This window comes from Mirounga leonina, unplaced genomic scaffold (genome assembly GCF_011800145.1).
Source record: "Mirounga leonina isolate KUSES-001 unplaced genomic scaffold, KU_Mleo_1.0 Mir_150, whole genome shotgun sequence".
In the NCBI taxonomy this organism is placed as follows: Eukaryota; Metazoa; Chordata; class Mammalia; order Carnivora; family Phocidae; genus Mirounga; species Mirounga leonina.
The window spans coordinates 13,251,933-13,274,702 of record NW_023270374.1 but is presented as its reverse complement, the minus strand read 5'-3'; the positions used below and the strand labels follow the sequence as shown (position 1 = coordinate 13,274,702).

The 22,770-nt window shown below is 39.9% G+C and overlaps 1 protein-coding gene across 1 annotated transcript in view; it reads left to right on the top strand.

The window, feature by feature from the left end:
* The first annotated feature begins 7,394 nt into the window (after nt 1-7,394).
* Nucleotides 7,395-22,770, top strand: part of BTBD3 (BTB domain containing 3) — a 33,476-nt gene continuing 18,100 nt past the window's right edge. Inside the window, exon 1 of the mRNA XM_035005832.1 lies at nt 7,395-7,530. The gene's annotated coding sequence lies outside the window, so the exon portion shown is untranslated. The remainder of the gene's footprint in view (nt 7,531-22,770) is intronic.

The following is a 22,770-nucleotide window of genomic DNA, read 5'->3' as shown; positions in this document are numbered from 1 at the left end:
CCTACTGGTGCAAGATGCCTGGCTTACAATTGCCAGCAATTGATACTGACTTTTTTTCTGGCCACAGAAACACCTTCAGTTTATGAGCAAGGGCTAAATCAAAGTGCAGGGAATAGTTTCCCTTGCAGCAGCCCTTCATCTCTGATAGACTAGATGGGTGGGTAATGATTCCATCTCTCTTGTCCCTTGATGAATGGTAGTTAGTGGATAATGATCCCAGCTCCCCGGGCCCTTGACTGGAATATCCCTGAGGCGTGTGCTCTGTGCTGGCTCCCAGAGTTTTCCTTGCATGATTGAACTCCAGCCTGTAACTTGGCTGCTTCCCCTTTATTGTTTGACTTTCCCACTTCACCACCAGTGTTTCCTTGGATCACCTCCAAATAAACTACTTGCACTTGAATCCTGTTTGGAGGTCTGGTTCTAAGGAAAATCAGAGCGGGCCGGGGGGGGGGGGGTCTGGTGTCATATTAGGTTCCAGAATATTCCAAATCGACAAAGCTAACCTTGGGAGAATTAGAATCTATAGGGCTTCCCCTGGTCCAAGTTACTTTATCAGAAAGAATATGTTCTCCAGCTTTATGAGGAGTTACACAGTAATAACCGTTTTTAAAAGGGCAAACAGCATAACATAAGTATGGGGTGTTTTCTTAGTCTATTTTATGTCATTTACTCATGTAGGCACAAAATGTTGCGTAGTAATTCAAAGCTCTGTGAACTGTAATTTACTCTTATAAGGTTATAATCTAGTAACAAACAATTTATAATGCCTGTTTACAGGGAAAAAGAAAAAAGGTTTTCATAGGACTTTGAATCTCCACCAAATAAGTAACCCCAGAGATGGAAATGTACTTGTTCTAGTTCTTAAAACATAGCTTAGTCATATACCCAACTAATGAAATACGATGGCTTTTATTTAATGTCTGGGTTTATGAATCTCTCCATATATAGCCCTTCAGCATATTTTCCTCAAAATTCAACCAGAAATGGCTTTATATGATGAACTGGGGAATGGTTTTACATGATAAATTGAGCCATCCATTGTAAAGAAATGCAGTGAAAAATGCACGTGTGAACTACAAATGTTAAGTAGACATTGGACAAGCAGGAAGTATTTATCAGTATTATATGCATATGAACATTTATTTACTTATTTAATCTTTCCAAAATCCGGTTTAGAATTTTGACAAAATATATAGCATTTAATACCTTTTTTGAACTCAAGATAATATATAAAGTCTTTTAAACACATTGTATGTGTTTACTATTTAGCTGATCAAAAATCATATTTATTTTCATTTATCTATACAATCAAATTTAAAAAGAGGCTTTAAAAGTATAAAAATGAGGGGCGCCTGGGTGGCTCAGTCAGTTAAGCGACTGCCTTCAGCTCAGGTCATGATCCCAGGCTCCTGGGATCGAGCCCCGCATCGGGCTCCTTGCTCAGCAGAGAGCCTACTTCTCCCTTTCCCTCTGCCTGCCGCTCTGCCTACTTGTGCTCTCTGTCAAATAAAGAAATTAAAAAAAAAAAAAAGTGTAAAAATGACTAAACCACAAAGAAGTTCGAAAAGACAGATACTAATAAAACTTAGAGAAAGATTTCATTTACAACAGGTAGAAATATTCAACCCTGCAGCTAAGATAAATTAAAAAATCATTGCAGAGTAAGAAAAACTGGAAATGAACAGAATAGAACATGATAGGACTAATCAAATAAAACACTAAACATGGCAGATTGAATGCCCGAATGTCTGTATCCACACCTTTGGGAGTGCCCTCCTGCCCGGACTCTGGGCTTGCCCATGTGGCTTGCTCTGGCCAGTAAAACAGTGTCAACTTGATACAATCAGGGGCTTGAAAATCTGTTTGTGTATTTTTACACCATCTCTGCAGGGCCACGGCTGCTCTGAGAACAAACCTGCACTAGCCTGCTAGCTAAGATAAGGGACCACACAAAGCAGAGCTGAGTTGTTCTAGTTGAGACCATCCTAGACCAACCAGCCTTCAGGCACCCCATCAGCTAAATGTGGATACTTGAGAGAGTTTGGACAAGATAAGCCAAGCCTGGCCCAGACAGAGAACAGCATAGCAGACCCATAGACTTGATGGAAGAAACAAAGCTTGTTGTTTTAAAGCCACTAAGTCTTAGAGTGTTTTGCCACTGAGAAATATTAGCTATACCCAATACATTAGGTACAGATGGTCAATAATTGCCAGAAAAGAAAACAAGATGGGAAATATTTGTCATGAATGTAGGTTAGCTCTTCTATTTGCAATAGGATATTGGACACAAGAGTTAAACATATCAAATAAATGTAGGCATCATAGAAAGGTTTTATGATCCCATTGTCAGAGATGACTGCTCTATTAGGACATTTGCTAAATAAACACAAAGTAAAAAATCCAGAGAACATATACAGCAGTGCCACTGAGACCTAGGCTGTGCCACTGAGACCTAGGCTGTCCCACTAAAGTAGAAAATAAGGTATAGAAATAATTATTTTAATATTCACATGACTTTACAAAACCTTGCTTAATGTATGTGTTTACATTCTACAAAACTGGATATAATGCTCTGTAGGAGGTTCATTTTTAAAGGAAAAAACCCTCTGTAACCCAATACTGGATTTGTTGTACTGTTTTTACCATTGCTTATACAAAACAATTTATATGCATTTAATTCTTACGATTATACTTAATATTTTAAATGTCATCCTGATGTAAAGTTTAATATTCAAAAATAAAGGTATAATTAAAATGTGCAAAAGTCAGCTAATTGGAAAGTTGTGTCAATCACATTTTGTCAGTGGAATAAAATATTAGAAGGAGGTAAAGTCTGCAAAGAATAACCAATATTGTGTCATGTTATTAAATTTTGATTTTTCAAGATCAAATATACTTACAGGAAGAAACATTTATATTGCCATTCTCTCTACTGGGTGATCAACATTCTACTTTTGATAACTGAGCAAACTGAATTCATTTGAATAGCATTACTAAAAAAAATCATGGATGTTGCTGGAGTTCGGGGTGGGGTGGGAGGGATGGGGGGACTGGGTGATAGACACTGGGGAGGGTAGGTGCTCTGGTAAGCGCTGTGTATTGTGCAAGACTGTTGAATCTCAGATCTGTACCTCTGAAACAAATAATGCAATATATGTTAAGAAAAAAAAAAAAGAAGAAGGTAGCGGGAGGGGAAGAATGAAGCGGGGGAAATCGGAGGGGTAGACGAACCATGAGAGACGATGGACTCTGAAAAACAAACAGGGTTCTAGAGGGGAGGGGGGTGGGAGGATGGGTTAGCCTGGTGGTGGGTATTGAGGAGGGCACATTCTGCATGGAGCACTGGGTGTTGTGCACAAACAATGAATCATGGAACACTTCATCTAAAACTAATGTTGTAATGTATGGGGATTAACATAAGAATAAAAAAAAAAGAAAAAAAAATCATGGAGAGTGCTACATATGAATAGTGTAGAGCTAATTGTGTTTTAAGTCTAATTTTAAACCATTTAATGCTAGCACACTGGTTAAATTTTCAAGGCAACATTCCAGGGTTTGTAATTTAAAAAAAAAATCTGGCCCAGGATGTATTTTAACTTATTTCACATCTCCTATTATCATCATTATTATTCATCAGATGATAATTAACATCCATGGCTGGAGGCCATTCCTTTTGATTTTTATTAAAACTCTTCCTTTTCTAGTATAGGGTTTTCTTTAATCCCAGATTAATTTATTTCCCATTCACCATGGCAGAGCTTCTGAAATGAATATATTCACAAATTCTCAAAATAAAATATCCTGAGTATTTAACGGTTACTAAAATGCTAGGTATTTTCCCCAAATCACTTGCTTTTGTAAATCCTGGAGTTGGTTCCCTGTCATCTATGGTGGAATATTTTGTTCTCAGCCAAAAGGAAAAAGGAGGTCACATTATGACAGCACTGGTTACAGGACAAACATAATGGTCATCTTTGTCCACCTGTGTAATGGTTTCCAACTCAATCATTCCTTGTCTTTTTATAAACGCAAACCCCCACCTTTTGTTATTTTCATTTTAGTTTTTATGTATTTTCCTCATAAATCTCCATTAGGTCAGGGAAAATTTATCTCTTTTTTTTTTTTCTAACTATAAAGTTACATTCTCCTTTACACAAAACAGCAGCCATGACAATAAAGAGAAACCAGGAGCTTTTACATCTGAATGAATAGTCAATGTCTCTCCTACCCTGCCATCTCTGACTTCATCCTATAAGCTTAGAAATGAGTCAATGGAATGTTATTTTATTTAATATTTATCAACTTTGCTCAAAACAGTTTTAAAAGATGCTTGCTGCTCTACCCCTTTGGTTCACACCATACCAAACTGTGCAAAGCTGTGGGCCACAATGCAGACAGGTTTAGGAGAGTGAGCCCCCAGCATCAAGTTCCTGAACAAAATGTAATTGGCCCAATCATTCACATCCCTCCAAAGGAACTTGCCACACCCTACCTTAAATTATAGGTATGATTATTCATTTTTTTTCTAGGCTCTTTGATAAATTCCCTGAGGGTAGGGATATTGCCTAGTACATAGTAAGTGGCAATATTTGTAGATTTAATGGAGTATTTTATCCATTTTTGCATGCTCCCTATAGCTATGGGCCTGCCCCAGAAGGAATTCAATAAACACACTGAATTCTGTATCATGGAGCTACTCTGAGGCTGGGAATTATTTCAAAAGTAACCTCTTCTTAAGCTTCTCCTTCCAAGTAGCAAGTAGAGAGAATTGAACTGATTCTTAAATTGGAATAAGATGTTCAGATGTGAATTCATCTCTCTGCTTTGCATGTTTGGTGTTTTACAAGTACAGCTAAGGGGTACCTGGGTGGCTCAGTCAGTGAAGCATCTGACTCTTGATTTTGGCTCAGGTCATTATCTCAGGGTCCCGAGATTGAGCCTGGGTTGGGCTCTGAGCTGGGCATGGAGCCTGCTTAAGATTTTCTCTTTTCCGCTTCCCCTCCCCTCCCTACTTGCACATGTGTGTGCGCATGTGCATGCAGATGTGTGGGCGCTCTCCCTCTCTCAAATAAAGTAAAAGTACACCTAAAGTCTATCTTTTTTTTTTTTTTTTAAGATTTTATTTATTTATTTGAGAGAGAGAATGAGAGAGAGCACATGAGAGGGGGGAGGGTCAGAGGGAGAAGCAGACTCCCTGCCGAGCAGGGAGGCCGATGTGGGACTCGATCCCGGGACTCCAGGATCCTGACCTGAGCCGAAGGCAGTCGCTTAACCAACTGAGCCACCCAGGCGCCCCGCTAAAGTCTATCTTTACTCAATAGCTCATTTGGCATTTATTTGCAAATAATTAAAATGTTCATATATATCACCTTTTAGCATGTGTGAGTTAGGAAGACCAGAATTTTCTGTTACCTCTTAAATTTGTTTATTAAATTTAATATTATTACCCAGTGAACTGAGAAAATACTTTTCAGTGCCAATATCCACCTTTTCTCCTCTTTTGCTTTTGCCGCTGCTATTCATTCACAAGTAATAGTAGTTGCCACTCATTCAGACCCTAATACATGCTGCCTGTTTACCTACTTTCACTTAATTTTTCATAACCTCACAAGTTAAAAATTAGAATCTCCGTTTTTCAGATTCAGATGGTAATTAACTTATGTAATTTTCATAACCTTGCAAGGTATATCAATCAGGGTCCTCCAGAAAAACAGAACCAATGTCTGTCTATCTACCTACCTACCTATCAAAAGAGAGAGAAAGTGAGAGACTTATTTTAAGGAACTGACTCACATTATTGTGGACGCTGGCAAGTCCAAAATCTGGAGAGTAGGCCGGCTCGCTGGAGACCCAAAGGAAGAATTGCAGTCTGCTGGCAGAATTCCTTCTTACTCAGGGGATGTCAGTATTTTTCTATTAGGGCCTTCAACTGATTGTATGAGGCCTACCCACATTATGGAGGGCAATTTGCTTCAATCAAAGTCCACTGATTTATACGTTAATCTTACCTTGAGAAAATACCTTCATGGAAATATCTAGGATATGTTTGATGAAATATCTTAGTGCTATGGCATAGCCAAATTAACACATTAAAATTAACCATCATGATTCCATTTTACAGATGAGCACAGTAAGACTCAAAGATATTAGTCATTTGTGCAATATTGGACAGTTTGTGATGGAACACTTGGGCTTTATAAAAGGGTTTTTTTGTTTCCCAAAGCCCATGTGTCTATATACACACACACACACACAGTCTCTCAAATTTAAGTTTGTCAATTGAGTAGAAATGACTTCTACCAGGGTCCGATTCTAGTTAGATGAAACATTTAGTGCCTCTATTTTAGAGGTCTAATTTATCCACTAATAAATACTTCCCAAAGATGATGATCTAATCTAATGAAGTTGGTATCTGTCATTATAAAAAACTCTGTACACCCCAAAAGGCAGTGACAAAAGCTAAGGAATTCTCCTGTCCTTCACAATCTTTGAAAACTATTCCATGCTTTCGATTCCTGGTACCAACACTGGAATTTAGGACCCTACCACTTCTTACCAGGATATATACATCGTATGTCTCTAGTCTTTATATTCCTAAATTCTGCATTTAATCAGACCTTACCTCCCGTCTCCCCCCATCTTTAACATTTTTCAATTACCCACTGAAAAAAGGTAAAATTTTGAGGTTAAGCATTAAAAATAATTTCCAGATGAGCTTCAACTACCCTTTCAGCCACCGTTTTTGTCCTTCACGATGAACAATACGCTCAGGTTAAACTTGCCCCAGTAGGGTTCGTGTGTGTGTGTGTGTGTGTGTACTTTTCTTTTTTTTTTGGCAACTTATTCCTTTGTGTTCACCTTTCTCTCCAGGTGAACTTCTGACGCCAGTTCTTATTCTTCCAGGCTTCTCAATGAAGTTTCCGGCATCACCCTAATCCAGCAGCAACTCTCCTTCCCCAACCGCTTAAGAGTGTAGTGCACTCCCCTTATCTGTTCAAAGAGAAGGACGCAATCAGTGCAGGAAAACGAATCTCAAGCCAATGGTTCCCATTATTGGAGAACTCCCTGTATCCTGAACAAAAGCTCTGCCAAAGTAGGTGCTCAATAAATGTTGAACACATGAGTTGAAGGAACCAGAGAAAAAAACCTGCACTTTGTGGGACAAGGGTGAACTTGCCTCTCAGGGAAGAGGAATCCTAGCCCTCTTCCACTTTGCTCCCATTCACTCACTGGTCCAAGGTCACCGCCCTCTCCGCAACCGGACCCTAGGAAGGGACAGGCAGTGCGCATGCCCCTTATCCAAGGCTGCCTCCGGGCGCGCGGCCTGCTTGGTCCCGCCCCCTCCCGGCGCCCGGGAGCGCGCGCCCTGTCCCGCGGAGCGTGCCCTGCGTGCGGGTGCCCGCCAAGCCCGCCGGGCGCCGGATCCCCGAGTGCCCGGGCCGGGGCCTGAAGAGTGGGCACCGGGCCGGGGCGTCCAGCGGCGAGCAACGCAGGCGGCGGCTACGCCGGAGGTGACGAAGAGCGCGGACGGTGAGTGAGGGCGCCGTGGGCGAGCTGGCGGGCGCCTCCGCGCGTGCGCAGCACCGGACCGCCCGGCCAGGGGCGCGCTCCCGACCCCGGGCCGAAGGTGCCGAGCGCTGCTGGGCGGGGAGGGGGCCGCCGGCAGGCGAGCCGGCCGGGGGATGCGGGGGCGCCCGGATCCCCCGCCTTGGCTGGAGAGACGCCTGGCTGCACCGGCGGGCTTCCCGAGGGGTTCCAGGCGGGACGGTGCCGGGCCAGCGCGCGGGGGTCCCGGCGCCGTGGCCCGAGGGGCAGGGCCAGCTGCAGCTCAGGGGTGCCGGGGAGGGGCGAAGCGAGCCCACCCGGGGTCTAGCCGGCCACACGGCTGCCCGCAGAGTGCGCGACTAGAGGAGGTGGCGGAGGTCCAGGGAGGGGGCGCGGCCGGGGAGCGTTGGCGCCGAGCAGGTGGCGGGGGCCGCGCCCCTGGGCCAAGGAGGCGCATGGTTGGAAACGGGAGCAAACTTCCCTGAGTAACTTTATTGAGGCGCTGCCCACGGGGCCCGTATTGGGGGCTCCGGGAACCTACACCCCGGCCTTTCCCAGTCCTGGTCGCTTCACAGCCCCGTCGAGTGATGGTGGGTCTACCGGGGTTCTATTTCCCTCTGGTCTTGGAGCTCGTCCTTCTAAGTTCTGAGAGGCATTCGGGGCGCATTCGCTCTTAAAATAGGGGTATAAGTTTGGTGTTTGGGTAGGAAGGACGTTTGCTATCTTGGGAAGAAAAAGGTTATACTGCCTAGTCTTTTTATCTCAAAGAAAGTACTGTTACAGCGTGCTGGGGATTCCGATTTGTCAAGAAACCTATTGTCCTGTGTGTGCTTGGAGAAAGCCAGCTAATTCTATTACTAGCCTTAAAAAGACAAAGGGAGATAATTGTGCCTTCTTTTCTTTTTCTTTTTTAACACTTTACCACTTCGCCAAATCACGGACTACAGTAGTACCCAAAATTGGCCGCAGAAGAGAACCCCTGGAGAGTTTTAAAACTCTAAGCTTAAACAGCACCCCAGACCAATTAAAACAATGTATATTTTAAAGATCCCTAGGCGTTTCCAATTTGCAGCAAAGTTTGGGAACCGCTGATTGAATAAAAGAAAGTCAAGATTTCAATTTTACGAAATAACATTCAGTCTGTAATTGGGATAAAAGTCTGGCTTCATTTTCCATAGACAGGAACTGACAAAGGGTAGTTTGTTTCCCACCCGGGAGGGAAGTGTCTAATGGTTCAAACTTCAACCTAACTATAATGTGATTCTAGCGTCCAGGTCATTGTTTTCACTGATGTTCTGAGTTTCCTTTGGGGTTACTCAGCCCTCCTTCTCTGACCCCTGCCACAGCCAAGGAGTTTCATTGTCTTTTAACCTCTCAACCCCCCCCTTTCTTTACCCTCTCCGCCTTCCCTTCTTTTAACCATCCCCCAACCTCTGGGAGAATCTCCCTCCCCCAGACTGTGCTGGCTCTGAAGGGTTACTGCGGGTTCCTATAGCAACGAGTCCTCCAGGGGAAGTGGGCGGGTCCTCCTACCTTTGGGTTTCAGAATAGGACTCTTTCTTTTCCGAATAATTTGAATCACCCTTTTCAGTTCTTGGCCTCAGCTCAGGTAAGGGTGAGCTCATACAGTTCCAGGTTTTCGAAGTAATTACATAATTATTAATGTTGTATGGGGTGCTACTGCTCGCAGCTATGAGGAATATTCATTCTTCCCAGTCTTTGCACTGAGAACTTGTTTAATAAAGTTCCAAAATGTGGTGGAAACGATGTTTTTTTAAGTAGTGTTCCTTTGGGGACACAGAAGCCTAAGAATTGTATATATCATTTCTCCAAGGTCCTAATACCTCTTATATTTCAGAAATTTAAAAAGTGAAATATAATCCTACAACCATGCAAAAATCTTCTGGTAATTTGTGCCCCCCCCCCAAAAGAAAAAACCATTATCAGCCTTTAACTTTTGTTCCTAGAAAGTGCTTTACCTTGATTCTTTACAAAAAGTCAAACCACTTGTAGTATTATACTTTAACAAAGGAAAGACGTAGTTTGTCTACAAATTCGCCCACTCCTTCCCTTCCCCAACATACACACATCCAAAGACAATTTTTGAAAATTTTCACTCTGTTATGCTCAAAACAGGTATTCTATAGCCATCTAATTCCAGTTTGCCTTGCAAACTGAACAAAGTAGTAGAGAAATACGTCATTTACATGTCTTAGGCTTTTTGCTTTTTGAAACCTTTCAAACATTACTATGTAAATCAGATTCAATTCATCAATTCCAAAATGTTTTTAGTAGGCCAGTGATTCTGAGCATGCATTGGGAGTTGAAGCGGTTTTCTCTTGCAACTATCTCCTGTCTTATGTGCTAATTAAATATCCATTAACTGGACTGTCAAGCAAATTCTGAAAGGGTGATTTTTTCCCCCATTTTACTCTGAGAAAATAATGATGGAAATCCCTTTCATTTGACGTACCTTGTAGTTCAACAGTAATGCTCTGCCGCTGATACAGTAACCTCTCACCTAGTCTTTCCCTTTTTCATCACGTTTCAAAATAGAGTCAAACCACTTGTAGTATTCTGCATGCTGGGGATTCCGTTTCAAAGCCCCTACATTTGAGCGGATCTGTTGTTTCTATGGCTTCTAAACATTTTAAAATAAAAAATTGTCCCTGTTGTGGACATTTAGGGAATTACCCCCCCCAAAATTAAAATTAAAATCACAGTCACATCATCAGAAATAAGCAACTGTTCATGAGATGGTATGCTTCCACTTGTCCCTTGTTATTTTGTCTGAATATTTTAAAATTGGCAATTTTAATTTCATCTGCAGTTTCATATACTGCCCTTTTACCTAATTTACCGTACACATTTTCCATGCCTTCAAATCTTCGAATGTAAGATTTTTAATGATGGGTATGTCAAAGTTTATTTAAGTAGTTTTCTGTTGTCTGACATATTTCCATTTTTTAGTGGTTGAAAAATTAGTATTAAATGCTGGTTGCAAATCCTACCTTGGCCACTTCAGATCTAAGTGGCCTTTATTAATTACCCAATTCTTTGATTGCATTTCTTTATCCGTGGAATCAGAGTAATAAGGGTGCCTGCAACATAGAGTTTTGGAGAGATGGAATGAACCAAATAGATGAAGGCCTTCAACAGAATCTGGCAAAGGAGGTAGGCTCACAGAGTAAGAGCAGACTCACAGGCAGAGCTGAGATAAATACCTATGCCTAAAAGTCTTGGTATCTTAGACTTGCTTGGGCTAGATTTATAGCAGAATCCCTGGGGCAGAGGTGAACTCTTTATGACTCTTGAGGCCCATTGCCAAACTGCGTATGCCGAGACACATTGATTCCCTTATGCACCTAATGGTTTCCCCACTCTGTCAGCATTCGTGTTTAATCTTTCCTAATTTTCTATAAAAATGTAATCTTGTTAAAAGTTATATTCTTTGGTAACTAGTGAAATTAGTGATTTGCTTCTTGTTTTACCTTATGAAAGGTGTTTGTTTAGGTACTTTGCCCCCTTTTCTCTTAATTGATGATTTTTAAAAAATGATTTTAAATACCTCTTTCATATAAAGAGTATTGTGTTTTTATCATATTTGCAGTGATTTTTTTTCCCCCACAGCTCATTATTTGTCTTTTAACTTACGGTGTTTTCCAAAGAGCAAAATAGTTTTATGCAGTCAAGCTCTATCTTGTCCTTTATGATTTTTCCTTGTAAACATTTGTTTGAAAAGTGTAGAGGTAAATGTAACAAGTTTTGGAAATATATTAGATTTTTACATTAAATTCTGTATTAATTTATGGATATGAATTGTCTTATACCATCTCCTCACCAGCTAGTCAGTTCTACCAATACCATTTGTTAAATAGTCCATCCTTTCCTCATTGGTTGTGGTCTTCCCTTTATTACATGTTAAGATCTTGACTAGCTGTGGGTTTGCTTCTGTTTTAGGTCTTATTCATCTGTGTGTTGATCTCTAAACTTAATGCCAAGTGTTTTAAATTGTAGATTTAGAATATGTAGAAATACCTGGTAGAGCAAGTCACGATATTCCTTAGAAAATCAGAATTACATTCATCTGTCCTTTCAGGTAAAGATTATCTTACTATCTTTAAACTAATATATGCATATAGTTTAAGTTGAAGAGGACTAAAAGGTTTATTGTAAAATAAATGGTCCCTTGCCCCCTTTTCCCCTACCACTCCCATTCCCCTGAGTTTCCCCTCCCCAGTGGCAGCCTTTTGGCTGTTTACAGTTTCTTCCGAGTTGTTCACTAGGGCCTTTTGTAGAGTCTGTCCTCTTGGGCTGGTCAGAGAGTGTGGTCTTCAAGCATCCTGAGCTGTGGAAAGGATCTAGCTGCCAGTGTTCCCGGAGGCATCTGGCAGGAGTCTCAGCATCCTCTTTGTATAGAATCACTTTGGGGAAGGTTCCTGTGCTCTCACAGCCCAGAGACTTAACTGTTTTATCTACTCTCTTACGAATCAGTCTCCAGTCTTGCTGAGCTTTGGGGCTGTAGGCCAGACCTTTGCAGCAAGTTGGAAGGGCGTCCTGGGATGTAGGGCTTCGTAAACAGCCTTTACTTACCTTATTTTAGCCTGCCATCCTCTCTCCAGTTTGTAAGTAAACTGGAGTATTTCTCAATCTTCCTCACTCAAGGTGTAGCATTTCACTCTTTTAGGTGGACTAAGTTGCTACTTGTCTATCTGCTTTCCCCTTTCCTGATTTTGTTGCAGTTTTGCACTAGTTATGTGCATTCTTGTTCTTTGGCAAAGACTGTTATCTACATGTAGTCACTGTCTGTCTTAAGGAACATGAAAGGTTATCCAGACCTTTTGCTCTCCTAGAAGAGGTTTTGTTTGTTTTGTTTTGTTTCATTTACATCCTGATATATCTTGTTAGAGTAGTTCTTCTTCTTCCTTCTTCCTTCTTCCTCCTCCTTCCTTCTTCCTCCTTCCTCCTTCCTTCTTCTTCCTTCTTCTTTCTTTTCTTCTCTTCTTTCTTCTTCATGTTTTTGTTGCTCTTGTGATGGGTTCTTCAAATTGGCTACTGCTAGTATAAGACAGTCCTTGATTTTTGTATATTTATTTTATAGCTGGCTTTTACTCTAAGAGCTTTTACTCTAAGAGCAGTTTATTCTCTTGGGTTTCCTAGTTATATAATCAGTTGCCAGATAATGACACTTATTTCTACCTCTTCCTAATAATTACACCTTTTATTTTGGTTTTATGGCATGCTGCACTAATGTTAACATTCTAGAACATTATAAAATGATTCTGGAACATTATCATATAGTAAATGGTGGTAATGTGCAAACTTGTGTTCTTTATTTTACTAGGAAAAACAGTGCGATATTGGCTTTTGGTTTGTCATAATTCCTCATTAGGACAAAATCTATATTTTGTTTCCAATTTACCTAGAGGTTGTTTTGTTTTGTTAAGGGATAGGAATTGAATATTAACAAATTACTGTTACCATTTATAGTTTATCATTTTCTTAACAGTATTTCTTAACAGATCAACTGATTTGAGTCCCAACTGTTAAATTGGAGTAAATCCTTCCTTTTGGATAATTCTTTGGAAAAACATTCAATTCATATGCAAATTGAATGATAACCTCCAATTCGATCCATAATTGTGTTCTGGGGTGAGGTGGGCTACAGTCACTAGGACTTTTTCTAAAGAAGATATTCCAAGTGCTAAATCCAAGTCATTTCTCATCTTTACCTATTGGCAGCATTGATATAATTGGTCATTCCCTTTTTTGACATATGTCACTTGATTTCTAGGACACCACATGCTGCTGCTTTTCCTCCTATGCTACTAGACCACTGGTTTCACTTTTTCAGTCATTTTTTAAAATTTGCACTGGTTTTTTTCTCACCAACCTATTAATTTGGAATGCTTCAGGGCTCAGTTCCTGTAGGACTCTTGTCACAAACAGTTACAAGATTTTAATAAAATACCATGTAGCTGCATAAGACTCCCAAATGTAGATTTCCAGCTGGGGTGGTGCTCTGAAACTTCTGAAGCACATGTCAACTACTTTTTTGACTTCTGAACTTGAATATGTAAAAGATACCTCAATTTTAATTTTTTATTTTTCTCTACAAACCTGCTCTCCCTGCAGCCTGCACATTTTGGTGGGTGGTAGGTCCATTTCTCAGGTTTTTCAAGCTAAACCTTTGGAATCATCCTTACTCTTTTCTCTCCACATCAAGGCTATCAGCAAATCCTGCTCCTGTACCTTCAAAATGTATCCCAGAATCCTGTTATCCACATAAATCCAGGAGCTCAGCCCCTTTCCCCACCTCTGTCTACTCCTCACACCTTTGTCCCAAGTTTCCAGCACCTCTTGATTAGATTATTACAGTGGCCCCTCCTTTCTCCTTCCTTGGCTTCCTTTTAATATGTTACCAGCATAACAACCAGAGTGATCTTTTTAAAACAGAAGTCAGGTTACATTAAAACTGTCCCATGGCTTTCCATCTTACTTAGAAGAAAAGTCCGATTCCTCATGGTGATTCACAAAGCCCAATACAAATCTGCCTATGCTAACTGCCCTTTCCCCACTTCTCTCCCTCTCCTGCCCTCCATTCCAATCATCTTTATCTCCTTGTTGATCCAGAAATACATCAGGCACATTCCCACTTTCAGGTCTTTGTGTTGGGTTTTCCCTCTGCCTGTAATATTTTCTCCCTAGGTGTATTCATGGCCAGTTTCCTCACCTCCTTCCAGACTTCACTAAAATACCTACCTTGTCAGGGAGGTCTGCTCTATTTGTAACTGCAGGTTAAACTCTGTATCCTTCTTGCAGAGCTCTGCATTTTCTTTTTCTGTAGCATCTATTACCTTCTAAAGTACTACCTGACTGATTGGTTAATTGATTGATGGTGAATTGTCTCCTGCTAGGCTGTAAGTTCTGTGTGGGCAGATGTTTTATGCCTGTTCATTAATGTGTCCCATGTGTCTGGCACTTAGAAGGTGTTCAGTAAATATTTTTTTAATGAATGAATGCAGTCCGCCTTCTCTCTGTTGTTTTGTTGTTGTTGTTGTTCTTTTTCATTGAATTTCTTACAAAGTAGCATAGACCTTGGCATCAGTGGGTCCAACATTAATGATTTAACATCCCACCATCAAGGGAGAAGTTCCAGAACATGTACGATTTACAGTGGATATAATAATACATAGACTGGTTATGAGGATTAAGTCAGAGACTGTAAAGTGCTGAATTGTGCCGTTGTGTAGGGACAAGTTGCTTAACTGTCAGAAAAGCCTAAAAAAAAAAGAAAAAAAGAAAAAGAAAAGCCTAGCCAACTGCCTTGATTCACATTTGAATGATGTGAATTATGTTCTAGAACCTGCTCTCTGGATTTCAGCTTTTAACCAAGGGGGGACAGTGGCCTTACTTTGGGAACTTTTCAAAATACATGTCTGAGCTCCCTGGTAAATATCAGTGATACACTGTTACTATATTTGTTTTTTAACCACTCCCTTAAAGTGGAATGTAACCATTTGTTTTCTCCTTTTGTGCTTTCTTGCTGTTAAGGATATCTCTCCATCTCTTATGTCCCCTTTAAACTTTTTTCCTCTGAGGTTGAAATAAGTTCTTTTATAAAGTGATTTAGAAACCACTCAGAGCCACAGAGAGAAGCACATAATTGAACATGGTACAAAATCCACAAAATCCAAGCATCTCAGTCCTTTACCTTCAGCTTCCCAGACTGCAGTCTGCTGCAGTCATTCCTACAGCAGTCATTACAGCAGTCATTTTAGAGTTTTGCTTACAGTGTTTCTAGAGTCTCCTCTTGTGTCCTTCAAATCCAGAGTATCTCAAAAACATCAGATTCCCTTCCCTTCTCTTTTGGTAGAGTAAGAGCTATTTGTATGGTTTGTCCTGTTGTAGTTGCTGTGCAAATAAGTGATGCCTTGTGCAAGAAAAGGATGATTTGTTAGAGATCATACAAGCAACAGAAGAATAGACAATAAACCAAAATGTATGTAATTCTAGAAATGCATAAACCCAATAGCTGTTACCTAAACACAAAATCTGTGAAATTTTTCTTGAGTTTCTACTTTCCTTTCCTCTAAGCATGTCTAGTTCCTTATTTTTTACCTCCTGAATTTTTCTGTAGTAGTATATGAGCAAGAGTGATCCCCATATACAGTTAGAGGGTGTAAATATTTTAGATGTGATAACCGTACACATCAGGAGAATTTCTGAAGCATCACTGTTCTGAATGCACCTGCCTGATAAATTTGCTTTGCCTTTGAAACTCAGGTTAGCATTATATCTGAGTTTTGTTATTGTGAAGATTCATTCTTTTGCAAATACCACTGTTATAATTTATTTTATTTTGAACCCCACACAGTCTAATTGGCCAAGTCTGAATGGAAAACATTGACTTGTCTTTCTGCTGCTAAATCACAAAATAACCCTTAGTTTAGGCTATTTATTAATTGATAGCCCAGTTGGAAAATATACCTTGTTTCTATAGTTCTACACTTGGTTTAGGGACATATGTAGTATTTTTCTTTGTAAAGATTTTTTTTTTTTTATTGCCACCTCATTTTATATTCATCCAGTGTTTTTGGAAGTGGTGATCTTGCCTACCCAGCACCAGCAAACATACCTACACTATAGTGAGGCACTAATTTTGGCCTTCAGGCATTATTATACTTTAGGTCTCTGGACAGACAAGGGATTACCAAGGTCCCACCTATTTTCATATCTCTGTTCATGAAAAATGTAGTAAAAAGTCAAGTGTAGTAGTCAAACTACATTTAGATGTGTTACTGGGGGGCTTATTGGAGAATGATATACATTCCTAGAAAGTTGAGAAAATGGCAAAATTTTTAATTAGTGTTAGAGCAGGCGTCTCTTCCCAAAGTAATATCATTGTCGCCATTAAAAATGGTGGGAAGCTACCCAGAAGCATTTCCTGTTCAAGATGTAAGTTCAGGCTCCAAACAGCTGTTGCTAGCTGTTGCTTTCTCTTGTATAGCCCGTCCCTCAGGCCCCGTCCTCTCTCACCCCATGTCGGACACCCATTCTGGCAAGGGTGCATCCCAGAGCGCCCCCTCCCTTCCCATGGTTTCTTGTCTCTCCCTTTCCTGGGGCCTTTGGAGATACGATAAGTAAGTGCTAGAAGCTGGCACCGTTTGTTGGAGAGTGGGCGGTCAGTGTAGGTAAGTGTGCGGTGCAGTCAATTCTGGTCCCTGCTGGTCATTCTCTCAGCAGACTCCCACCCCTCCCCGAGGTGGTTTCAGCACACCTTTCAGTAAATGTTGTAGAATTTTCTTTTGTGAATTAGTGGATTTTCTAGTTAATTTAATACTACTCAACAGTATTTCTGTGGGACCTCCAGGGTCAGCCCATGCTTACCTGAAATTCTGGGTTACTTTATTATCTACTTTCTCTGTCAGTGTCGTGAAAGTCTCCTTAAAATTGCCAAATTTGATCCTGAACTCTTGCTAGCATACAGCTGCTGACAAGTACTCAAAATCATCACGAGGCAGTGATATACTCTACGAAGTGGGTGTTGGTTGGGGATGTCAGTATATAATGGTGTCTGGCTTGAGTTATAGGAAAATCAGATGCGCAGGTTTGGGACAACCTGTATTTTGATTTTACTGTCTTTCTGTAATATATAATTATTGGGTATAAAGTAGTTATGAGGATTAAAGTTCTACCAACATACACGACCCCTAAAATCCTTTTATGAGTGAAGCTAAGAAAGTGTTTGAACACCAGGTCTTTAGTAAAAGGCTTTTTTTTTTTTTTTTTTAAGATTTTATTTTTAAGTAATCTCCACACCCAATGTAAGGGCTCAAACTCACAACCCTGACATCAGGAGTTGCATGCTCCACCAACTGAGCCAGCCAGGTGCCCCAGTAAAGGCTATTTTTAAATGAAAAATTACTGCTGGTAGATGAGTATTTCCTTTGGACTTCAGCAAACTCCTAACCTGAACTTTATTTCCAACAAACTATTTCCTACTACTTAATGTGTTACAAAGATTTTGGTATTCTATAAAACCAAATACCGTACTATATATACGTAATACATGGGTATTAAATTAGTGTGAGAGAGGCAGGTTTTAACCAAATGTGTCTGTCTTTAAATGAAGGGAGAACGTGAACAGAGAAATTCTCTTCACGTTGGCAGCCATGCTTACCTTGTGGGGGACAGCAGAGGCTGCTACTTCTAATTCTCCTAAGGAAATGTGGTATAGGAGAAAGATTATCAGGGAGACACATCTGCATCTTTCTTACTGCTAAAATTTATGTGAAGCTTCTAAGGACAGTTGTCTACTCAAAAATCCATTTAAATTTTTCTCTTATTTAAAGTCTTCCAAGAAGGTATTGATTGATAAATCTTTACCTCATGCTCTGTGAATTTTGTGAGGTTGGGGCGAAACTAATAGGATGCCAAACAGGGTCATAGAACAAGTAGAATATTAGTTTTTTGCTGTTAATTTTTGTGGCAGATATTGCTTTGTTTCTCTTGTGTTCTCTATTCTATCTACCTAATGTGCAAAAAAAAAATTTTTTGGAATGAGTAGTTGAGAATTATGCTCTGAGAATTATTGTTTTCTAGAAGAATAAAACCAAAAGGCTGCTATGTTAAAAGAACCTTTGTTAAAAACCTCTAAGGGCTGACCACCAATCATGTTACAATAAAATCCGAACTCCTTATGATGCTAGGCGGGTGCCAGTGGTTCTCATACTTTTTGGTCTCAGGATTCTTATACTCTTATTTAGAGAAACCCAGAGAAATTTTGTATATAGGGGTTATATCTCTTGTTATTTATTGGAGTAGAAATGAAAGCAAAGAAAAATTTTATGTATTTACTTCTGTGTTTAAAAATAAATAAATGTGGGGCGCCTGGGTGTCTCAGTCGGTTAAGCATCTGCCTTCAGCTCAGGTCATGATCCCAGGGTCCTGGGATCGAGTCCCACATTGGGCTCTTTGCTCAGCGGGGAGCCTGTTTTTACCCTGGCTTGTGCGCTCTCTCTCTGACAAATAAATCTTTAAAAAATAAATAAATGAATGAACATATGTATGTATGTATGTTTTGGGTCGAATCATATGACAAAAATCTCTTCTCCCAGATAGGTCGCTGGGAAAGGAAGGAGATTTTAATAGCCTTTTCAGATTATTGTGAATATTCTTTGATACCTTGTCAAAATTTGAATGGTAGTTTTTTTAAAGGTTAATTGCCATGTGAAATCTAAAACCATCAGTGAACTTGTACTCCTGTTACACTGAACTCCATTGGTCTGTCTTGTACTTCAAAGGGACTATTTTTTCCCCTGTGCGTGATTTTGTAATGTAATTGCATTGTTACTAGAAAACATTAGTTAAGTGAGTTACGCAAATCTTTCAAATGTTATGTTTCATTATATAGTATTTTAAAATTACATTCATTTAATATCATCACCAATCTCATCAGAAACAGTCTTTAAAGTGTTGGGAGCTATCAAACTCAAACTCATGGTGGTATAATCAAGATTTCTGAAATTTTAATTTTTGCTTGAACGTTTGAATTTTATCATTGGTAATACTTTTGTTTTTTGTTTTGTTTGAAGTGACACTTCATTCATTTGGAGTAGATATGTCAGCTATTTAAGTGTTATAAAGCATATTTGGCAAATTTTGTCAAGTACAGTGGTATTCCATGAAAAAAGTGGCTCGTTCAGCTCTAACACAATTGCATGAGTATTTTTTTCTCAAGGCAACCATTCTGTCTCTGTTTCACTAGAAATTCTTTAGGGGTACTTCCCATTTCATCACAGAATATTAAAAAGACATGTAGTCAAGGGTCAGGGTTTAATGAAATCAACAGTTTTTACTGCTGCATCTCCCAGAGATTCCCCCAAGAAACAGTACATTGATTATGGCAAAGGAAGGCACAGTAGCTAATCTGCATTCATGGGAGCTCTTTTGCCACTGTTCCTAAATCCTCCCATTGCCCAGGTGTGGGCGGGGAGGAATGGGGAAAGAAAGGCGATTTGACTGGTCCTTCAGTGCGTGTTCCCTTCGGCTGTTGAGGATCCACTGGAGTGATCTTCACTTCAGGTGGCTTGGGAACCAGCAGCATCAATAGTGAAAAGAGTCACAGAGCCAGGCTATGGACCAGTTCTTTTGGAGCTTCTGGAGCGAACCCTCCCTTTTCTATTTGAGGAGATGGCTCCTCTCATGAGGGCTTTGGTTATGCATCACCACTACCAGTTGTTACTAGGAGGTTTCTGAAGGCTGCAGTCACTTCTACCTACTTCAGTTACTTTTTAACTGGTGCATTTCAAAACTGCTTAGAATGCTTCATACCTTAAAGTCATGTATACTTTCAACAGCAGACACAAAACAATATATTTGCCTTATCCCACCTTCCAAAAAAATACATTTTTATAGCCATTTTATTGGGAAATCCAAGTTACTATTCTTTTGCGAGCACACAGTTCAAACCATTGCTTTGTAAGTTTGTTAACATTATCAACCCTACTGATGATTTTTAAAATCATTGCTGGTGGTAAAAGTTTCCTTTATTAACAAGCAAGAGACTTTGCAAGCCATGGAGAAGATATTCAGCTGTTGCACTATTGATATTACCATCTTCATTTATTCTTACTCCAATGTTGTAAGAGAATATAGAGACAGAAGTTGAGAATTCTTTATTTTTGGGAAAAAATCAAACACTTTTTTGGTTCTTAGTAAAGGATGACATGGAAATGGACACATGTGAAAAGTGCACTTTTCCACTTGAGCTCATGCTCTGTAGTGACATTGCCCATCCCTGGCACTGTGGTTTGTTTGCCATGTAGGCGTGAGTTTCCAGACTGTTCATATACTGTGCCCTGTACACACAAGCCTGTTTTATTACTTTGTTTGAAGATTGGGTGTGTCTAATGTAGTGGAAATTTATCCTTTCAGTGTTAAGTACAGACAAAACGCATTTCAAAGCAAAAGTCTCTTTAATTATCTATTTTTTTAGATTATTCATATGACTGCTTTCTTACTTTCATGTGAATTGCTGAGAATTTATTAGCCTTTCCAGTTCATTAAATCACTAAAATTCTCTGCTGGTGCTATAATAAATATGCCAGACCATGAATTGAGACTAGTTGATAAAGGCAGCTTTGTCCTAGTAACTGGGTCTTGCTTGTGGTTAACCCACACTTCGAATATGTGAATGTCTGTACTATAGTAAGTTTTAGACTTCTGGTGAAGCAAAGCCTTGCTTTAAACACATGTGGGGACTTGTTTTAAGTGGAGCTTTAGCATTGTCAGTTGGCCTCGCTGCAAGATGAATGCAATATTACAAAACCACATTTGTGCTTAGACATGTTCAGGAGAGCCTCGGGACACATTTAATAGATGTGTAGGTTCTTTACCACTGTACCTCACATAAACCTGCAGCTCAGGCAGCTAGAAACATCATAGACCTCAGTTTCAGACCATTTTAAACCCAGGAACAGTTGCACTCCATAAATGCACTCTAGGGTTCTAGATGGACTTGGACGTGTTGGACTCGATCCTTCCTGTTACACAAGGATTGAAAGCCAGGTGTGGGTGTGGTGCTGTTAGCTCTTACTGGGAGATGTGAAGATGCAGCCCTCAGAGAACTCAGTCTCATCAGACCACGTAAGGCAGGAGGAAATGTGAGAAGGTGCTGCATGGAGAGTCCCTAAGCACAGGAAATCTGCCTTGTTGAGGTGTCTTTGGTCTGCATTATGAAGGATGGATAGGCTTCTGGTAGGTAGATTTGTAGGTAATAAAGAGCAGTGAGGATGGCAAGAGGCAACAGGCTCATTTGCAGTATGGGAATAGTCTTGTTTGCTAGGTGAGCACATGAAGAGGACAAGATAGAGAGGTCACAGCCAGGTCATGGCAATTCAAAATGCATTGCAAACCATGTGACTCCTCTCTCTGAGAAAGGTGAGACAGAATTTCTTCATTTCTCCCTGGATAGACCCTTGGTTTGCAGTCCTGACATACTGGTGGAGCAGGAGAGACTGACCCATCCTTGTTTCACATGGTACCTCATTAGGAAGAGCAGCACAGAGTAGTTGGTTAAAACTTGGCCACACACCACCTAATAAATATTCCTTTTTGTTTCCTTATCGGTGCTTTATTTTAAATTTTATGAGAGAGTGTTACCTTAAATACTGACATCAAGTCTCCTTTACTGAACTCTTAGTGGATCCTGGCATCCCTATAGCTGTCTAGTAAAATGCTTATGCAGAGATCTAACTCCTGTAAATTTTGATCACCATCTTCAGAGACTGTCTGCTTTTCCTTTGTCTGGTTCGTCATCATCATTACCATAGACCTTGTATGGGTCCATGTAGCTCTGAACTGTGGTGAAATGGTGTTCTGTAATTTAAAAAAAAAAAAAAAGTAACAGTTGAATTGCCACACGTTGAGGATATATTTGGATTTGAATGTTCATTAATCTTTAATCTGCTCTTTACAGTTAAGATACACATGTAAATACTGTCTGCATGTTGTTTTGTGATGCAGAGTAGGGAAACCCGAATTTAAAAACTTTCTTATGAATACTTTTGACTTTATAAGTGAGACTCATTTGAGCATTATTTTATGAGCAATTAAATTATTTTATTCTATACCTCTGGGCAGTTCGAGTACTGACCTACTTATATAGTAGCTCTTAATTAAAAAGAGAAATGCTTGCTGAATATATATTAGAATTGAATTTTTGTTTGAAATACCTTATTTTCTTAGTTCTGGCACATGCAGTGAAACTAAGTAACAGAACCTTCTCAACTTTTATACCGATGACAACAGCATGAGGGATGGAAACAACAAGGGAGTACTTCATCAGTGCTAAATAATTATTTTCTGCAGCAAATGGAAGCCGTCTTTGAATGTTACTTGGTGTTGATATAGTTAAGGTTTTGCCAGCCTTTATAAGACAGTGTGCCTTTATATTGTGTCCTTCACAACAGTCATGGGGAATTGTATACTTTAAAGTTAATTAAAAGTAGCATAAAACCTAATTTTTTAAATTTGGATTTAGAACAGATTTTACTTTGAGTTTTTGCCAGAAGTTGGTTTCTGTAATAATCCTCTGTCACACAGGCTTCTGATTCTACTTGCATTTTTTGTTAGGAAACATTTTGTGACTTAGTTTAGAAATACATGTGCCTTTGTCATTTTCATTTGGTGGTCTCTACTCCATAAAAGATAGGTTAGAAA